Source organism: Centruroides sculpturatus, unplaced genomic scaffold (genome assembly GCF_000671375.1).
Source record: "Centruroides sculpturatus isolate CEXI.00-Female unplaced genomic scaffold, Cexi_2.0 scaffold580, whole genome shotgun sequence".
Lineage (NCBI taxonomy): Eukaryota > Metazoa > Arthropoda > Arachnida > Scorpiones > Buthidae > Centruroides > Centruroides sculpturatus.
Genome location: NW_019384668.1, coordinates 244,075 through 263,878, shown reverse-complemented (window position 1 = coordinate 263,878; position 19,804 = coordinate 244,075). Strand labels below are relative to the sequence as shown.

Here is a 19,804-nt window from a genome sequence, read left to right as displayed (position 1 = left end):
GCTTATAAGATCACCGTTTCTGTCCATTTGTTATATGTTCATCCCTTAGGAAATTTTGATCCGGCGAACAGAATTTAACATAAGGCTGCCAGTAACGACTGTAGAATTCTATGTAATGCTTACATTTAAAGAAAAATCTGATTCGATGGTATTGGAAACGTGTTTTTAATAGTTAATAAAATATATTTTATAAAACATTTAAAAGAAATTCTTAGTCTGTTTTTAAATTATAAAATAGAATGGAACAACAATATTCGAAAATCAGTCAATAGTTATAAATAAAAACAGTTATAAAAATTATATTTTTTTAAAAAACTGTTTTTATTTATCTTAACATTTCTAAATTAAATTTTTAAAATTAACCTTCTATTTTTAAGCAGCTAATATAATTTTTTAAAAATTTATTTATTACAAAAATTACAAAAGATAACATTGTGATGAGCAAACGATTATCCAACCCAATAAATAACTCAATTTAATATTATTATTATATAAAATTTTTATAAATTAAAAAAAATTTTTTGTATAAATCATTTAAATAAACTCTTTAAAAAATTAAATTTAAGAGAATCTCCGAGATAAACATTTTAATGCTTCATTTCTAAGTTAATTGAATATTCTAAATAAATTTAATTATAATATATTTTCTTTTTTAACAATTTTATTTTGATATTTAGCATATTATAATGATTAATATGATTTAAAATGCAAGCTTAAAACGTATAATAGTTGAAACAAAGTAGCACAACAACATTATTAAGTTATATTTATTGTGCCATAAAAGTAGAGAGAATTTCTTGAAAAATTTATTAAAGTTGTTTTATCTGATTATACTTTATTAGAACTTAATAAGCTATATTCAAATAAAGAGAAAAGAAATATATATGCATATTATAAATTTATAATCGGTGTTTTTGTTATTTAATAGTATAATAATAATAATATAGTAACATAGTTTTCTTTTATATTTTTAGTTTTAATGAGAAAAAGTCATTCAACTTGACAGTTCAGATTATGGTAAGTTAATATTTATGAGAATTATACAATTTAGAATAAACAATATAAATTTTTAAGAAGTTAAAAAAAAAATACTTTTATAAATCAATAAGAAATAATTTTTGAATTTTTTTACATTAAAGTTATGCCATTTTAAAAAAGACTGTAATGGATTTTTCGTATTAAGATCATATTTTCTTTTTTATTTAACGTAATTTTATATAATTATAAGAGTTGAAGTATCGGTTTCTTTTTCCTTTTTTTTTTTTTTAAATACAACATTACTCTTTCGGTTTCTTCCATCGATTCTTTCTGACTTATCACGTGGTCGTAATATCTGTTCATTCAGTTACATTAAATTCTACTGTTGGTTGTACGCTTGACTAAATGCCTGCTTCGTCAGCAGTCACTCAATCTATTAAGCTTGTCTCTTTTAAATCTCTACAAAAATACAGTCAGAAGTTTGAAACGAATATAATTTCTTTAGCTTATAAGTTAAGCAAGCTTTACTGTTTGGATAAATTAGTTAATATTTGTAATTGTACGATTATAATGTAATATATACTAATTAAATTCGTATTGATTCGATTAAATTAATACTTGTGGAGCAATATTACCGTATTTACTATCGAGCGCGCAATTAAATCGACCATTATTGCAACCTGTTGCGAAGAAAAATAGCAGTCACGTGATAATATATTATTAAATCTTGATTAGATAATATAGTTTTTTTTTTTTTAAAGTAATTCAATTTTTGCTTTCCGGGACCGCCTTATCTCGCTCCTCCTCTAATGTTACCCTTTTAAGTAGGCTGCACGTAATTATATGCAGTTATAACTGTCTATTGGTAACATGCCTTTGAAATTCTTTGTCATTTCGTGACAAAACTATTTTATCGAAAATAAGAGTTGTCATACAAACGTCACCTCCATTTTGTCACGCTATTACAGGCGATCTTTGCAATTTAGACGAACGTGCTCTGAACGGCAATTTGCATTTAAGGTCTACACGATTACTTCTCTAATTTATCAGGAATCCACTCGAAGTTAATAATAAGGTTGAGCTCGTAGAGAGAACATTAACTTGAGCTTTAACCTATATTTACACTCTTTGTCTAAATCGTAGTGGAAAATTGTTGAAGTTAATAGTTTGTTTTTGCTCTAGCTAAGTCTTCTCTATTCTAGTCTATAATGTATGGACTATAAACAACATTTAGGTTACTTTCGTAAGATATAATTAAGCGATTTTTATTTACTATAACATCATAAACAGCTGTCTTATTAAAATTCTTTAACAATTTTTATCATATTAAATTCTTCAGCACGCTACTAAAGATGATTTTAATTATTTACGTTGTTTTAATATTTATATAAATGAATAGAAAAATCTATTCTAAAGAATTTTTATAATCATTAATTGGCATTATATCTCTTATATTAGAAATTTTTGCCATCTGTCAAACACGAGCTTATTTTTATAAAACTATAAATCATGTATCAATATTATATGTGATTTCTTTTCACAAATACTTAATAAATCATATTCAAAATTATTAAAATTTCAAAGATGATTTAAATAACGTAATAAATTATGTAATACAACAGTTTAGGTGAATTTTTAAGAAACTTAATTAAAGCATATTTGCGCTTAATTTTAATTAAATTTCATATTTTTTTCATCTTTATATAATGTGAGCTCGACTTTTTTTAAATAAAAATATTTAAATTTTATTCAACGAATATTTTTATTTGAATTTTTTACGTATAGGTTATGGTATTTAGGGCGTTTTTTTATATTTTTTTTTTTTACTCTGTATCTATCTCTTTCCCACACGAATCGCATCAATGGACATACAACAGTTGAGACGATGATAAAGTGTCAACCAATAGGAAAAAGGATTAACACCCTCCAACTGTGGCGGAATTAATATCTCAGGGCGTGGGCAGGATGGGACGAATAGACATGGACAACTTAATAACCATAATTTTGATTGTCACGTGGTCCGAGTTAGGTCGGTACTCTCCCACGTCGTCCATTGCTCGGTCGTACCGTCGACTTTCCTTAATTAATATTAAAATGTTTAGAAAAATGGCTGCATTTACTTTTGTTTGGTAAGAAAATAAAAACGGTTAAAGTGTTAAAAATATGGATTGGCCAGATACTCGAGTTTGATATGACGTGGTGTTGGATTTGACAGATAAGAAATAATTTATTTGTCACCTCGTTATTTTCCATCAGAAGAGAGAAATTTATTGAAATCTGGCTCAGCTGCTACAGTCGTGTTAGAAAGTTGACAGCCAATCTTGCCATCGTTTTATTTGTGAGGTAATTTTATTACTAGCGAGAGATTATAGTTTTCTAAGTTGTGGATAGCTGAATTCTGAATATATATATTTCCATTTTATTCGGAATTTGACTTGTTTATGAAGAATGTATTTAGGCTAAATTTAAAAAAGAAATACCCACTCAAGTAAAAAATTTAAAGAAAGGAGATTCTTTCTTTTATTATTTAGAGAAATGTTTTCTTATATGCAAAATGCATTTTATATTTACTTAGCTAATAGAGTTTGAAATTTTCAGTTGAGTGTATTTATATTGTAAATAATTTATTTTGTTTATTTCAATATAAAATCGTCATTCTGTCAAATGTCTTTGTTGTGAATTCTTTTAACGAAAAGTTAGAAAAGAAAATTTGATTAACTGGATCTAGATGTGAGAAAACTGTAAGTTAATCTCTATTTCTCATTCTATACAACGGATACAAAATGTCGTCATGTCCAGTATGTGTTAGCAGAGAGGAAGGACCTTCTATCATATCCTCGGGGATCACTCGATGTCTAACGAGATTGATGGTAAATCCAGAGGTGAAGTATACACGTCAGTGTGCCATCCACGTCTCTTGAGGGACTTTTCTTCCCTTTTGACGAGATCCCATCAGAAAAAGTCGAAAATCTCTCACACGGTCGGTCATCTCATAATAGTGGGTCATCAATACTACGTGCAGCACAAATCTGCCAAGCTTAATACACACGTGGCAAGAATTACAAAAGTATCTAGGAATAGAACCCTAGCTAGTTTTCGAATTATCTTGGATAATATGTAATTTAATACTACTTCTAAGGTAATTGGGTCAGATCAATAGTTCTGAACACGTGACTTACAAAAATGAATAGGAAAACTTTTGAAAAAAGTAGGAGATCTATAATTATAGGAATTTTTCCAATTTTGCACGGCTATATAAAAATTAATTCTTCCATATTTCATATTACATAAAAATTATTAGTTTTTTAATTTTTGAAGTATGTGCAGAGCAATATAGAAAAAGCATACCCATTAGAAATTAAAGCTGACATTCCTGGAAGGAGGAAGTATTATGGAAAATTGTTATAAAAGCCGTGTAAAGTAGAAATTTCACTTGTTAAGTGCTGTCATTTGGTTAGTATCGTCTTTTCTGTTGTTGGATGGGAATTTTCTAGTTATTAAAAGCAAAGAGTGTCGTCGTTATGCTAATATATTGCAGTAGATTTGTTATTCAAGCCGCGATGCGAAACAGATGGTGAATAGAATCGATAGCAGGGTTTGTATTTATGTGACGTGTGCCAGCGACGGAACCATAAGCCAGATCGTTACACTGCCTATGAAAAGATTCGCGCCCACTTTTACCCTAGACAAAAATCCACATTCTCCACTCATTAAGAACGAATCATTTTATTTTATACAATTAATTTTTTTCATAAACGCTCGTACGCTATTTAATTTTTTTATGTCGTCTGCGAAACAAAGCTTCGAACAATGTAATTATTCATAAATCACAAACGTTCGGCGAAAATGTTTACGTCTTTCTTCACACACCCTATTTCTCAGAAAGTTGAAAGTTTTGCCGAAAAGGAATGAAAAGCTTGTTTGTCTACAGTTTGCAGTTTAAATGGTTGCTAGACCTATAATCTTATATTATTTTTCGTAACCGGAAACGAATATGTATTAAAGTCTGGATTCTTTTGATTGAATATGTAACTCTATACCGGGTGACCCATCAAACGATGAAAAATTGGATTTCTTTTAACCGTCGATTGAAGAAAAATTTCCATGGATCGTTATTCATTCATAGAATTCGACTTGACTTCTTCCAAGAATGAACTTCCGAGATTTGACAAATGTTTCACTTTTTGTAGTAAGTTTAGTTTGTGTATATATTGGAAAATATTTTCTATTAAAAAGTAAAACGAATACTTATATTATTCAACTAGAGAATAGTTATATCAACTTTACAGTTATTCATTCCCAACAAGACTTGTCATTAATAAACAGATCTACGATGCGTAGATAAATACTGAGTAAAGAAGGATGTAACTGAATTATTTTCTGTCGTAAGAAGTTCCACTCTGTGTAAAAAAAAAATTTGTTTTTTTTTTATATGAGAATTTATGACTTATAAATAAATATCTTCCGAACCAACGTACAATTTATGATGTAAAAATAAACTCGAATATTTTTTTCACTCCTCTAATTCCTATACTTTGATAACTTGATATGGAAGTAAACGAATGTTAAGATCATATATAATATGATAAAACTTTTTCTAACAGGAAATAAATCTTGCACGAGATATTTTAACTGCAATCTCAAAGTATTTATTAATCGTCATTCCAATTAGTATTTTGTTATGAAAATATTACGTTACATAGTAATAACATTATAAAAACATTTCAGATTATACAAACTCGTTAACTGAAGTGCGAATTAATCAAATCCGTGATTAATTTAATACGATGATTTAAATCTATAAATATATATATTTTTAACTTTATTAATAAATCGATTAGTTTTTTTAAATCTTTTAGTTTATGGAGGAAAAAAGAATAAGAAAAAGCTTAATATTTGTTAACTTATTTATGAAGTAAAAAACTTAATGCGAACTGCGTATAATTAATCAAAATTATATAATTTAAATTCAGATGAATATTGCAAATTTATTCTTTAAATGTAAGATTCAACACGTTAAAGAACGTTCCTGGTTTTCCCCTCTTCTGTACCTTATATTCTATCTGTGTCAGTCGTTCGGCTAATCTAGTTTCTGCTTAGAATGCCAGCGGCTTGTTGGTGCCTGGTCGCTTGATTTGATTAAACATGCTGTGTTTTTTTTCCTTTAGATCTCACTTTGACAGATCTCAGCATATTTCAACATCGCATTTCCATCATAGATTCAATAACTAGCTGAGAGTCAATAAGCCTCGTAGAGTACATTATTATAGTTTTGTAGATTAAAACAACGTAAGAGTTATGCTTCTATTTAGATTAATTTTATTTTCCGGAAAGTTTTAAACTCGTACTAAATGAAAGGAAAAATATTTGGATCTAGAACAGGAATTTTTTAATATGCTTAAGTTATATTTTATTTTATTAAATATTATTTTATGTGTTTTTTTAGACGTTCTTCTACGTATAACTACTTTAATTAAAATAAAAATTTTCAACTTATTTATAAGAAATGTTATAAAAAGAATCGTAACTGAAGAATTTCATTTTCAGTCCAGTTGTAGCCATCATTTTCAGTCATTATAGAATTATATTAAAGATGTAGAAAGAAAACTAAAACTTGAAGCTGAAAAATTTCTGTAAAAATGACTTTTTGGCTTTTTTATTTAAGGATCTTTATCCGAAAATGATGACTTGATGATAGATTTTCTTATCTACAGTTCTACACTCCAATTAAGTTGTTTTAGTTTAGATCGTTTGTAGAAAGTTTCGAGTAGAATCCATCAATTATAAAATTCAACGCAGCCAGAAATCAAACTTTTCATTCGATCGTAAAATCTAATTACTTAAACCACAGATGATCTAGTATAAAAGGAAAAAAGCGTCTCCCCATTCTGTCCATTCTGGTGAAAATGGTTTGAAGTGGTACTTAGAGTAAGTGCTGCCGGTTTGTGTGGGGAATTGAATTAACAAGAGGCTTATAGAGTGGCCCGCTTGTTGGCAAATGTATCTCTCCTTCGATCACAATCCTGTTAGTTGATCAATTGGATTAAGTTTATCCGCATCCCTAGTAGAGATCACTGAGTCCGCTTTATTCTCTACTCTTCTAGATAGTTTAACATGTCATAGGTCTTCTTATTCGTCTTTGTTCTAAATTGCGAGCAATTCACTGTAATAAATTGCATCTTGAAACCTACATAGAACATTTACGCAATTGTTTGCTATCGAAATTAAAGATAAATTGAACACACCTGAAATATTATCTTCGAGTATTGTTAGAAATAAAAGAGATCGAAGCCTTTGTTTATGTTTAGAAAGGGATGGAGAGAAATGAAGAAATAGGCCTACTATAAAAAAATTTATAATTTATTGTTATTGTCTAAATCTAGATGTAATATTGAAAAATAGAATAGATAAAGTATCAAAGATTTATCCTCGTTATTTGCTTTGGCCGAAATGTTCTTCTTCAAATAAATTCTTTCTTTTAAACTATTTTATACAACTTTACATTTTATAAGAGATTTAATCTTTTTTACTTTTATCCTCTCTTACAAGATAAAGTTTATACATTTTTATGTAGGATATAAAGTTTCTTTATACGATATATCGTTTCTTAAAAAGTATATTGAGAAATATAAGCTTATTCTTGCAAATAGTAATCCATTCATACATTCAATCTTAGCTATGTATATTAATTATATCAAATCTATATTTAGTATTCTACATTTGTCTAAATTGGATACCGTGCTTAAAAGGGTTTAAGAAACTTTAAATTTGCATATTATTAATTAATATAATTTATTAAGCATTTTAGAAGTCTAGACATTATACTTACCAATTTTAATTGCGTTTAATTTATTCAATAAGGATGTGAGCTATTAAATAACTTTCTCATATTGATAATTATTTTCGCAGAGGTTCTAGGAACATTATTTGTTACTGTGTTCTTGACAGAAACACATGTAGAACTATTCATTGTAGCAGTTGGAAGCATCGAACATTATCATTTTCAATTAATGTCCAGTAAATATATTTTTAAAAATCAATTACGGTGATTTATAATTATAATAGATAAAAATCATGATTAATGGTTTGTTAGTCAAACATATAATTTTCTTTTGAAAAGGAATGAATATTTTATTTTCTTATCTTCCCGGTAGAACTCTTTGCCACCAGGAAACGTACGACTTTATCTTGTGTACAGATCAGGGAGATTCAGTTTTGTGTTTGTCTACTAAAGCTACTGTCGAACTTCTATAGCTTTACTTCCAACGAAAACTACAGAGAAACCACCAGAGAGCCTTTATAAAGTCGATTCAATTGAAGAGTGGGATATAACTGTAGATTTAGAATGTTTTCCAGATTTCCAAGAAAGAAATGCTCCAAATTTAGAACCGTTTTGCTTATCGATTTTAGTCTACAACCCGAAAATAACGCTTATTCCTTTTTTATCAATATCGCACTGTTGATTTCTCTATAAACGATGTGAAACGAAGTGTTTTTTTTTTTTTTATTTTTTGCTCGGTTGCCAGCGAAATGACAAAAAGACTTAATAATCTAATTTTTTTTCTTCTTTTTTCTGTTTTCAAAAATCCATTTTTGAGATTTTTCAAATTCAATGCGAATTCTCCGGAGAAATCAGTAGATCGGAAGAAAGTTTTGCAACGTAAAAAAAAAAAAAAGAAGGTAGTGTGCAAGGACGACCATTGCGATCTCGTTAAGCTACCGGATGGCAAACTGGGTCAAAAGAAGGCGATCCTCGAACGACACCTATCAGAGAGGGCCGGATGTCGTATCTTGTTAAATCGCTACAACGGAAAAGGGATTTGTTCCGATCTGATGGAGTTAAGCTTAACGATGTGCGTAGAAGACTTACGATCGATGGAATTAAGTTGCGAATCCTCTTCTGAACAAATCTTAACTCGATGAGATTCCGTTTTTCTTCTTTTTATCTCGGTTATTTTCAAAAGGTGGACAGATACGGAATCGATTTATTAAGCTTGACACCTAATACGCTCTCTATACTTACACTTAGAATAATTTAGTCGACAAGAAAAAGAATGCTAATTCCTTGATATAATATGATAATTTTAACGTTTAGAATAGCTGATGATAAGGCGGGATGATTTTTTTAAATTCTAATTCTAATTTTATCCACTTCAATATTTTTTTTTTGTTAATTTAAAATTAAGATAATTTATAATTTTTTAAGGGTGTCAATNAATTCTAATTTTATCCACTTCAATATTTTTTTTTTGTTAATTTAAAATTAAGATAATTTATATACATTGTTTTTTTACAATGAAAATACTTTAAAATAATTTTAAATACTTTTTTTATAACTGAAAAATATTGGATTATATATAAATTTTACCAACAGTTCATAAAATTAATTTACTTTTACATTATCGAAAAAAATTTTTGATGAAAAACTTCCTGAAAATTCTTTGAATTTTTTTTTTAATTTATAATTCAAATATTCTTAATTTTTTAAGAAAAAATTTCTATTAAATTAATTACTATTATAGATAGAAATATATTTCATATATTTTAAATTTCATTCTTAAACATTTCAGTCATAAAATACTGAAAGATTAATTAATAACTAAAATATTTATTTTATTTTATTAAAATTTTTTAATGATTATTTTAAATTAAAATATGTTAAATTAATTTAAAATAATCGTAAGTTTTAAAAAGTATCGCGTAATACATGAATACATTTCAAAGAGAAATAATTTAATATCAAATGCGATTTTTTATATTTGAAAAAATAATTTTGAATACTTATTTTAATAAAAAAATACGAAAGAGAGAAATAAAATAATTTCTTTTTTTCTCCATTCGGTTCGAAAAAAAAAGTTAAAAACATAGAAATGTTAGGTTACATTCGTTTTTAGATTGATTCAAAGTACAGATGTCAAACGAGGCCTTACAAGTGTACAGCATTTGGTACAGATTGGTCGTGTAGTTATTTGAGATTTAGATTTTGAACAGGTGATCACACTAAAAATATTCCGAATTTGTATTAAAATATTCTGATTTATTTCTTAAAATAGATTAAAATCAATCTATTTGACAAATTTGCAAAATAGTCGATTTATAAACTCGATTTTATTTAAAATCTACTTAAGTATAACTAATAATTAGATCTTGATAAAAATATTTAATTCTCACTACTTTACTAGTGTATAATAAAAGCTATTATATAAATGTTTAAAACTCCATATAAGTTTCTCATATCTTGTTTTAATTATTTTTTTTAAACTGGAAAATTTTGAGGAAAGATCGAATGGTTAAGCGATTTATTGATAAAATTTTAACTCCTTGCCGGTATCTGATGTAGACATGATCTATTGATTTATTTTTCAAACGTGCCAAAGTAAAGCTAGGCTATATTTAACTTTATAGTAAGTTACAAGCTGTTATTTTGCCTTTTTTTTATTTACGTTAAATAGTTGGATAAGTATTAAGTAGGCCTGTAGGACGGAACGTAATTGAAGTCTTTATAAAAAAAATAATAATAATAAAAAATGAAGGAACCCAGCAGAGTATTTGCAACTTTAATATTTATTTTTTTGCCACCCATAGAAAATTTTTATAATTAAAAGTTTTCTCATTACTTAAAAAGTTGAGAAAAACTAATCAATTTTTGTGTAAATTAAATATGTCAGAAGGGAAAAAACTTTTTTAATTCGATCTTAATTCTTATTTATGGTTATAATAATTATATTGGATAATGGTAGTTTAGTTATTGAATTGTTTCAAAAATTCGAGAAAATTGATGGTAAACAAGCAGCTATGGTTTCAGCGAGGTGGAAAGTATTGTCGTTTGAATAACGATGACAGCTATTGAATATTAAGGAAACCTAACATAATGGCACAACGTCATTAACATGATTCGAAATCTTTCAGAGTTTTATATTTCAAAGAATATTATTAAGTAGCTTATTAAAGTATCTTGGTAAGAGAAGAACATAATTAATTATAATTTCTAATTAAATATTATTTTTAAAGTATTCCATTTACTATTACAAGAATTAATTTATTATATCCTTTATGAGTTTAAGTATCAATATAAAATTTTATATTTAATAATAAGTTAAATTATCATTTAACTTAACGAACGAATAAGATTCTATTTTTCATTTAACATAGATTTATTGGCTACTTTTTTTTAGTTCTAACAGGAAGCTCCTTTAAGTGTCTGATAAGATGTTTGATGTAGAAGTTTTAGTTATTGTGATAGGGCCTATCAGTCGTTGTTATAAGTGAATTACTCAATCGATCTGAAACGAGCGTGACCGCAAGACATCCGCCAGTCAGGCTTTAAGAAATGGACAGGTACTTAAGGCACACTGTCTATAATCCATCAAGAAACGAAGAAATGAGATAAGTCCGGGTCGCTCCCATGCTATCCGATAAGCTAAGACATAGTAATGGAGAAAGTCCTTGAGTTATACATCTCAATGTTCTGAGCGCACAAAGATTGGTTGTGGATATTGAGAAGAGCCAGACCTCTAAAGCAGTTCTAGAAGTGCTTTGGAAGACTGGAATATCTCTCTTTGTCTTTTGCTATCGTGCATTTCTATCAAGTAATTCAACTAAAATTAGTACCAGTTTGTCTTAAATTCTCACTACTTTGAAGGAAAATCAATGAGATATCAATCGTTTAAATGAATGTATATATAGCATACTTTTCTCTCGTCTAAAACACACACGTTGAAAAACTGTAAGATTTGAAACAATCAATTAGAAAATCTTCTAAATAATTATTTCTATTATTTTTCAATTAGAGCGCTTTCTTTATTTTTATTCAATCAATAGAAAGACGTTAGATTACATCAGAGAATATAGAGTAAAATAATAATTATAAAGTAGAAAGGAGAATAATTAAAGCTGGAAGAAGGGAAAAAACACAACTGAGCCTAAAGAGAAATATCGTGAGATTAGTTCATCTATCATGTTTTGCAAAATTATTCCATCTGACTACCTTAGGCGAATTGTGAACTTACATGATCATTTCTGTTGTGGTTAATTGCGTGGTAATAACGATAAATAAATACTTTAGGACAAGATTAAATAGATAGGAGAATTGAAACATATTTTAGTATAGACACTCTTTGAAAAGAATTCGGCGATCAATAACACGGAGACCGAGAAAAAGTTATTTATGGAACAAAAATGTTTGTGTTTGACATTTCTTGTTTGCTAATAGCGACGTGGAAAAAGCTATTCTGATTGCTTAAACGTGTTCGCCTTTAAAAATATAGATTAGGAAAAAAAAAATTGTTAATGCAGTATATGCCGGTAAAGAAGGAAAAGCAATTAATTTGAAAGAATTGCGCAGTTTTATTTTAATTGCAGATTTTGACCTAAAAACTTCTCAATAAATCTTTTGACCCAGAACAATAAAGTTTATGGATCATTGGCATTTTTCTTTCTTAATGTAGGTCTATTTGGATATCTCGAAGATGTCTTATATAATCGGTATTTTATGTAGATTTATATAAGACGTAATTTGTGTAATGTTATGTAGAGTGATATCATGCAAGCGTTGCATTGCAAGAGACACAATAAACTGCTTCCAATTTAGATATTGCTTTCGTGTTGTTGATAATTTGATATACTTTTCATTTTAATGATGAGGATTTGAAACATGAAAAATTTTCGGTAAACACAGAATGAAAAATTTTGTTAAATAAATGGTACAAATTATGTTATCAAATATTCTATTCACGAAATGCTATATAAGATAAGCATTGCCGAATTTGAGACAGGTGCGTCCAAATTGTTTTCTTTCACTGTCAGTTGCGTGTAGGAGAAATCCCTCTTATTTCTTAAGCCCTCTGCTAATACATTACCATCAGGTAGACACGAAAATGGCTATCTGTTCTCGAGACTGCCAGACATCACGCAAACTTAGCTCACCCTTAGACAAGGACTACCTAGAAGGTTCGGTTTGCAGATCTACCAAACTAATAAGATTATCATTTTATACGAATTTCCGGATTATATTCTGTGTGATTTCATAGTTTTAAGCTCTTTGTTAAGTAGAGATCATTTCAACAAAAAATATTTTGCAAAGAAATTGGAAATGCATTCTCACGAGTATGAAAAAAAACCAAGTTTAAATAACTTTGCTTAGAAACTAAAGAAGAATATTAAAGAAAAGACATAAAAAAAATACGTATCAAATAAATTTTTCACTAAATTTAGAAACAAAACATGCGAAATATTGAATAAAATAATCGTCTGTTGTTTGTTTTTAAAATTAAATAAAAAAAAGGAAATATAGTATATTGGAAAATAGAATAATTTTTACATTTTTATTTTTAATATATATTACGAAAAAATTTTTCGAAGTAGTTCAGAGATAAACTTAACTATTTGGAAAGCCTTGAGGCTAGCGGAATTGTTTGCTAGCCACTTTTTATTTATTTGAGACGAAATTCGAAAATTTTTCTCTTTTCCTTTCTATTTTTATGCACCATATTTTAACGCAATATAAGCTTTATGTTTATCAATAGAACATTGAAAAATTTTATTCCCGTTTAAAAATAAAAATTTAATTCGTGTAAAAATATATAGAGAAGGTTAAAATTTAATTATTTAATCATTTAAATGTTTATTGTAGTTTAAATTTATTAAATTAGTGAAGAACTTAATGAGTCTATCAATCATTATAAGCTTGGAATACAATTTATGTTAATTAAATTTTGATACCTGTTAGAAGTTCCTTGTATCGAAAGTTATACGAGATTCCTATTTAATAATAAAAGAAAATTGAGTATTTATAAAAGTATGTTAAATACAGACCCGAGAATATAATTAAATATTCAATTTATAAAAGTTATAAATAAAGGGAAAATTGTATGTAACTTGTCAAGTGCTGTGTATTTGGATGCCATTCTCACATAAATGAAAGTGGAACCTAACATTTTCTTTTTTTCTCTTATGTTATCGCCATATCTTCAAAGCTATGTGAGCTTTCAAACGGTAATTTAAGTAAAACTTAAAAGGGTCAAAGATTATATCCACCCCAAACTTCATTGACACTGCTTTATCATTTTCTTTCCTTATCTTCTTGAAATATAAAATGTAGGAAGATTAAAAAATGCCGAATGCATAAGCCATTGAACAAGTAAAAATGTTTCCTTGTAGCAATCTGAATTTTAAGTATAAGTAAGTGGAGATTTTGATTTTTATATTAATTTTTATTACGCGAAATAACGGACAACTTAATTGTTTCTATGACTTCACTGCTTGTTTATATTAATTTCTAAATGTATGTAATTGCTAAGTAGAACGAAATTATTATCATGTTTGCTCTCAGTAAACTGACCCTAACTTAGGAAATTTTTGTTTTAGTTTGTAAGTCACGATAATGCGCACCACGTTCCAAATGCGAGAGAAGCAAGGTTTAGGTACATCATTTATCATAACCTGCATTACTACCAGTCAAAATGGATATGACATCCGCACCTGTATAATACTAGATAAAAATAATCGAATAAGGTGTAAGAATAAAAGGCATATTAAAGGTTTTATGCCGGGTCATAAAAGAGTGACCAACGATTGCAAGACGTAGTTTAGTACATGGCCGATGACATTTCTTGTATATCCGTGCCAGATCTCGGCGATTTTACTTTTGTAATTAACTGTCCGTCTCTTGATCCAGCAGGTGTTTGACCTGATGCCCGGATGACGTCATGTCACGTGTTCTCCTAGCAACTAACATGCCGCACCTGCTGATATGGGAAAAGTTTCCCTGGGTTGGCTACAGGTTGATCGATGTTCTAATCGATCGCCATCGCCATCTTGGTTACTTGGCACACTACATATTGCTCTTTGCCATTCTAAGATGGAATTTTACTATTAAATTTATAAATGTCGATGTTCAATACAAAGTAGCGTAGAATAACATTTTTAATCATGCGTAACCGCAAAACTAGGCCACCGTTCCCATTTTGGCATATTAAAATTACCTTCCGACTCTTGGAATTTAAATATAATAATAGACTAATTTAAATAAAGGGTGGAATTTAATAAATATTCGATAGAATGGGTAATTCGAATTTTGATAAATTCATGTAGAATATACTTTATTATTATCGGAAAATAATTGATTATTCTCATAATGTCGGATTTTAAGATACAGAATGTGCAGACTTTAACTTAACAAGAATTCTGATTATGTTTCAGTTAAAATTTAAGAAAAACTGTCTTATTATGGGCCATTCAAACTGACCATATCCAAACTTTGAAGTAGACCTCTATAACTTAAGTTATATACAAATGAAATCCCTGGAACTGAATCAAACTTTTCCATTTATAGTTTCTTTATAAGCAAAAATCTAGAAATAGAGTTCATATCCGTTATCACTGAACTATTAAGTAAGGTCATGCGTGTTTAAGTATCTCCTGTAGTTCTTTTATTTATTTATTTTTTTTAAAAAAGAATCGATACAATTCTATACAGTAAAAGAAATTTTATATTTGATACTATTGATACATAATCTACTTTATCATTTTGATAAAGTTAGATTTTTGCATGAATATGAAAGTTGTGTTGGATGTATCTACAAACAAGACATTTTCTTTCGTACTGCATCGATCTATTCCTTTTCTTTTTTATACAGAATATAAGATATTTTATGAGATTTAAACTTTATATCTTAAACCAAACATTAGAGAAAGCTCTATTTATGATATATCTAACTTTATTAACTACAATTTTATATGCATTAAATACAAATTATATAAGTATACTTTTTCTTTTACATTTTAAAAAACTTTTTGGAAGATTTTATAAAAGATTTTTATAATTTTTTAGTCAAATAGCTTCTTTTTTTATTGAAAATATCCAAATTTTCGAATACGAATAGCCTATAGTCAGAAATAGGAGAAGTTCGATTTTTACGTCTGCTATTTTATGCATGTAGCGCTCATTGAAGATTTCACAGAGCCAGAGGACTGCTCGGTAGTTTCGATAAAATTTTGAAAACCAAGCTTAAAAATGACAAGTTTGTATTTTACTGTATAATATATCTATTTAAAATTTAAAAGAAGTGAATTTATGTTTAATAATTATCTACAGAAACAGAATACAATCTATATGCAAAACTGTACAATTTGTAGATTGTAGAATGGATCTGTCTATAGAAACATATGTTGTATCGTGTATAATATTTTAATATGAGGATGTATGATTTTGTTTTATGGACAAACATGCAGCTGGTTTTCTCTATTAGAATATCCTACTTTCACTCTATTCTGCTTCTATAAATGTCGGATTTTGGCTTATATTCTAAACCCAGTTTTAAAGACAAACGTGTCAAAAATATTTTTGCATTTTTTTTTATATTCATAATATTTAGAGCCTAATTAAAATATAGTAAAAATAAATTAGAATTTATTTCGGTTCCTTTAAAAATTATAAATAAAAAACAGTAAAAGTTATAAATTTCCAAAATAAATTTTAGATAATTTTGTTTATTTTTTACCAAATATTTCAAACATAATTTAGAACTTCAATTTTTAAATACAACTTTAACACAATGATTTATTTTGCCATTTATTATAAATTGTGAATGTGTATTTTAAAAAATCATAAACTGTCAGTTTATCAACCAATTGATCCAGCTTTATGTGAAGATTAGGTCTGGCAATATTTTCTCGTTAATTTTGACATTGAAAAACAATTAATCAATTTTTTTTGTCTTGTAAGTTTGATTCTATATTATAAATCCTAGAATGGATTCTTTCTTTTTTTATAAGCGTTTAGCGTAGAAAAAAAAAGGTAAGATTTTTCCCCAGAAGATAAATCAATATTATGTCTAAACTTTAGTTATAACAAAAAATGGATTAGTTTATAGTAAGGAATGAAGAAATTTTATTCGATAAGCCTTTAGCGAGTGATAACTGGATCCTTGATATTGCTTGGTCACCACGCATGAGCAACGTTTCTTTGTTTTTTTGTTTTGGTATGCCAGACGAAAGAACCTGCCACCCACGAAGGAACAAAAATATCTAGAAGAAAAAATGAGACTCAACTAGAAGTATTGATATAAACATCAACAAAAATACTCATCAGTTATCGTTCAGAATTCTTAAATTCGTCACCATGTTTATTCATGTGTCTGTAGTCCAAAATAGAATGTTTGTTTTGGATCCTTAACCGTTGTGGTACCTTATTTTATCGCTGGATAAGATTTTTTCGTATTTAATCTGTCCGACTTGTCAATCGGGTTGTCATTTTGTTACTGTTTCTATCAATACGGTATGGTTGGCTTAACGTTTTCCCATCACGTTTATTGCTTTCTTTCGCGAACGGTCTTGACAGCTTCAATGGGCTATCCTAGTTCTGCTATACTAAGCACGGTTAGCAATACTTCCAATGGAATAAATACTAAAATGAGTAGAAGCTACAAAAAAAATAATACGAATAATTTCTTTTATGCTATTAATTACTTTCGAATAATTTTATTTTTAAAATCTCTGCATTATCTATAAGTTTTTAAGGTGGTGAGAAGTGTACCGCACGTATACTGATCCTTAAAATGTATTATTGCATGTTTTAATCAACTACTTTATCAATTTAATTTCTTTTTTTTGCTATAAATAGTTTATTTTCTATTATTGTTTTATTTACTGTAAGCTCCGCGAGTATTGGATATTAAGCTTTAATGGAAAGAAATTCAGAAGTTTTCTTTAATAATGTAATTTTATTAATGTTCATTGTAAAATTTTGAATTATTTCTTCTCTAAACATCGTTAGAACTGCTTATTTCTCCAATTTTTTGATTGTTATCGAAAAAAGTGGTTCCAATATTTCTCCAAAGACAGTTAGATAGAAAAAAATTGAAGTATTAGAAAATCGATTTCTTTATCTTGTTATTCTATAGAAATATTTCAATTTAGATAAATATTGATTTATGTTTTTGAATGTTTTGTAGATTTTTTAATGAATAATTAAACATATTTAACTGATTCTAAAAGAAAATTGATAATGTCCTCTACTTGGAAGCTACTAGACAATAGGCTATCGGAAACTTAGAGATGCATGCAAGCTCTTCGAGAAAATTGATTTTTTATACTTATTTCATAGAAATTAATTGAATTGTGCGCTTGCAATCGTATTTCGGGATATAAATATAAGCACAGAAACATGTATAGCATTGTTCTCTCACGTTTCATATAAGTGTGATACCGAGTCTGAAACGTGATTGAATTATTAAAGGAAATTTTAGGCAAACAACAAGAAGGATGTACTGTACCATTCAACTTATTTGTTTTATTATTGAATTTTAAAAATACAGAATAAATATTTCGTTGTAAAAAAGAGATTTTTTTAGTATCTTCAGGAAAAAATTATACTAATATTGATCAAATTAACTAGTTTTCAAAAAAAATACACTTTAGATAAATAAAGTATCTCTCTTTATGATATTTTGAATTATTCTGTGTAGTTTCTGAGACAATCTATACACTAATGCTTTCATTTCAAGTAGTTTTCATTCCTGGACTCGCTTCGGCAATTTATCGAATGTTTCAAGGGGGAAAATATCAAACCTTAGCGATAAGAGCAGAATCTAGAAGTTACAACTATCTGTACTGATTTATCTTTTCGTTCTAAGTGTGGAAATTAGTTGGGAAAGGCGAACAGTTAGGCTTTGCTCGATTCCCTTTGGAAAAGAAGTCATGTTGGGTCGACAAGAGAAAACGATTCTTTCTCTGAAATAGAAACTTCTTTCACCTTTCTCGCCATCCTAATTATCTTGCTTGTCCTTTGGCTTGGTCCACTGAGGAATTCTCTTCTCTTCATCCTTTTCCTTTTTTTTTTCCTTTCTTTTTTCTTTCTTCTTTCTTTGCTTCGTCTTCTTTCGGCAACGATTTCCAGCCTTAGTAACTGCATTTATATTTTTAAAAATTTTCTACATGCATACTTTCTTTAGAACATATTGAAGAGAAATAAATGAAAATTCTTTCTCGACCATAAAATATTTAACTCTTGTTTTTATCCGGAACTAAATAAATCCCAAATAAATAGCTAGCTATTCTAGCTATAACAACTGCGAACTAAATTATAATGGCATTTTTAGAAATTGTATTTTTTATATTACTTTTCAAGAGAAACAAAAAAATTTAATATGCATATCTCTACGTAATAAATACAAAGCCCACTTGTTGTATGAAAGTTGTTAAAGTAGTGCCTTTATATAGATGAGGGAGGAAGTGGAGCGAACAAAACTATGCACAAATAATTGCAGTCGATGTGGGTGGCCTGAAAACTATCCACTTTTATATGAATCTAAAGTATATAAATAGCTTTAGAAATTTGACCAGCCATTAGATATACTAAGGAGCAGTCATATTAAGGATTTTACTCCTATATTTTTGACTATTATAATATTAATTACAGTATGTAAGTTCGGTGAGGCCATTTATTTTATCATTTTTTTTTCTAATATCTTACAATATAACATACTGTATAATATAATATATTTAATATGTATATAAGTATATAAGTATTATTTTGCATACACACATCTATGTACAGTACATATATATATAAGTTATGAATGTATGTGTAAAAAATATTTACTTTTATTAAATATTCATTAAAACATTTTTCTTCTTTTCATTTGCTAAAATTCAGAGAAATTAATGAGCAATAAAACGAATTTTTTCTTAATAGTTGCTGTCTGTACGTGATCAGTCACATCAATTGCAATATTTTGATAAAATTTATCGTGCCAGTGGTTGCATATTTTGGAATTGCTTTAGCAAAGAACGCATCATACATGTATACACATACATATTTTTTTTT

General features: G+C 27.9%; 1 protein-coding gene across 1 annotated transcript in view; it reads left to right on the top strand.

The window, feature by feature from the left end:
* Positions 1-19,804, top strand: part of LOC111626676 (plexin-B-like) — a 127,112-nt gene that overhangs the window by 34,104 nt on the left and 73,204 nt on the right. Inside the window, exon 2 of the mRNA XM_023370155.1 lies at positions 975-1,017. The gene's annotated coding sequence lies outside the window, so the exon portion shown is untranslated. The remainder of the gene's footprint in view (positions 1-974; positions 1,018-19,804) is intronic.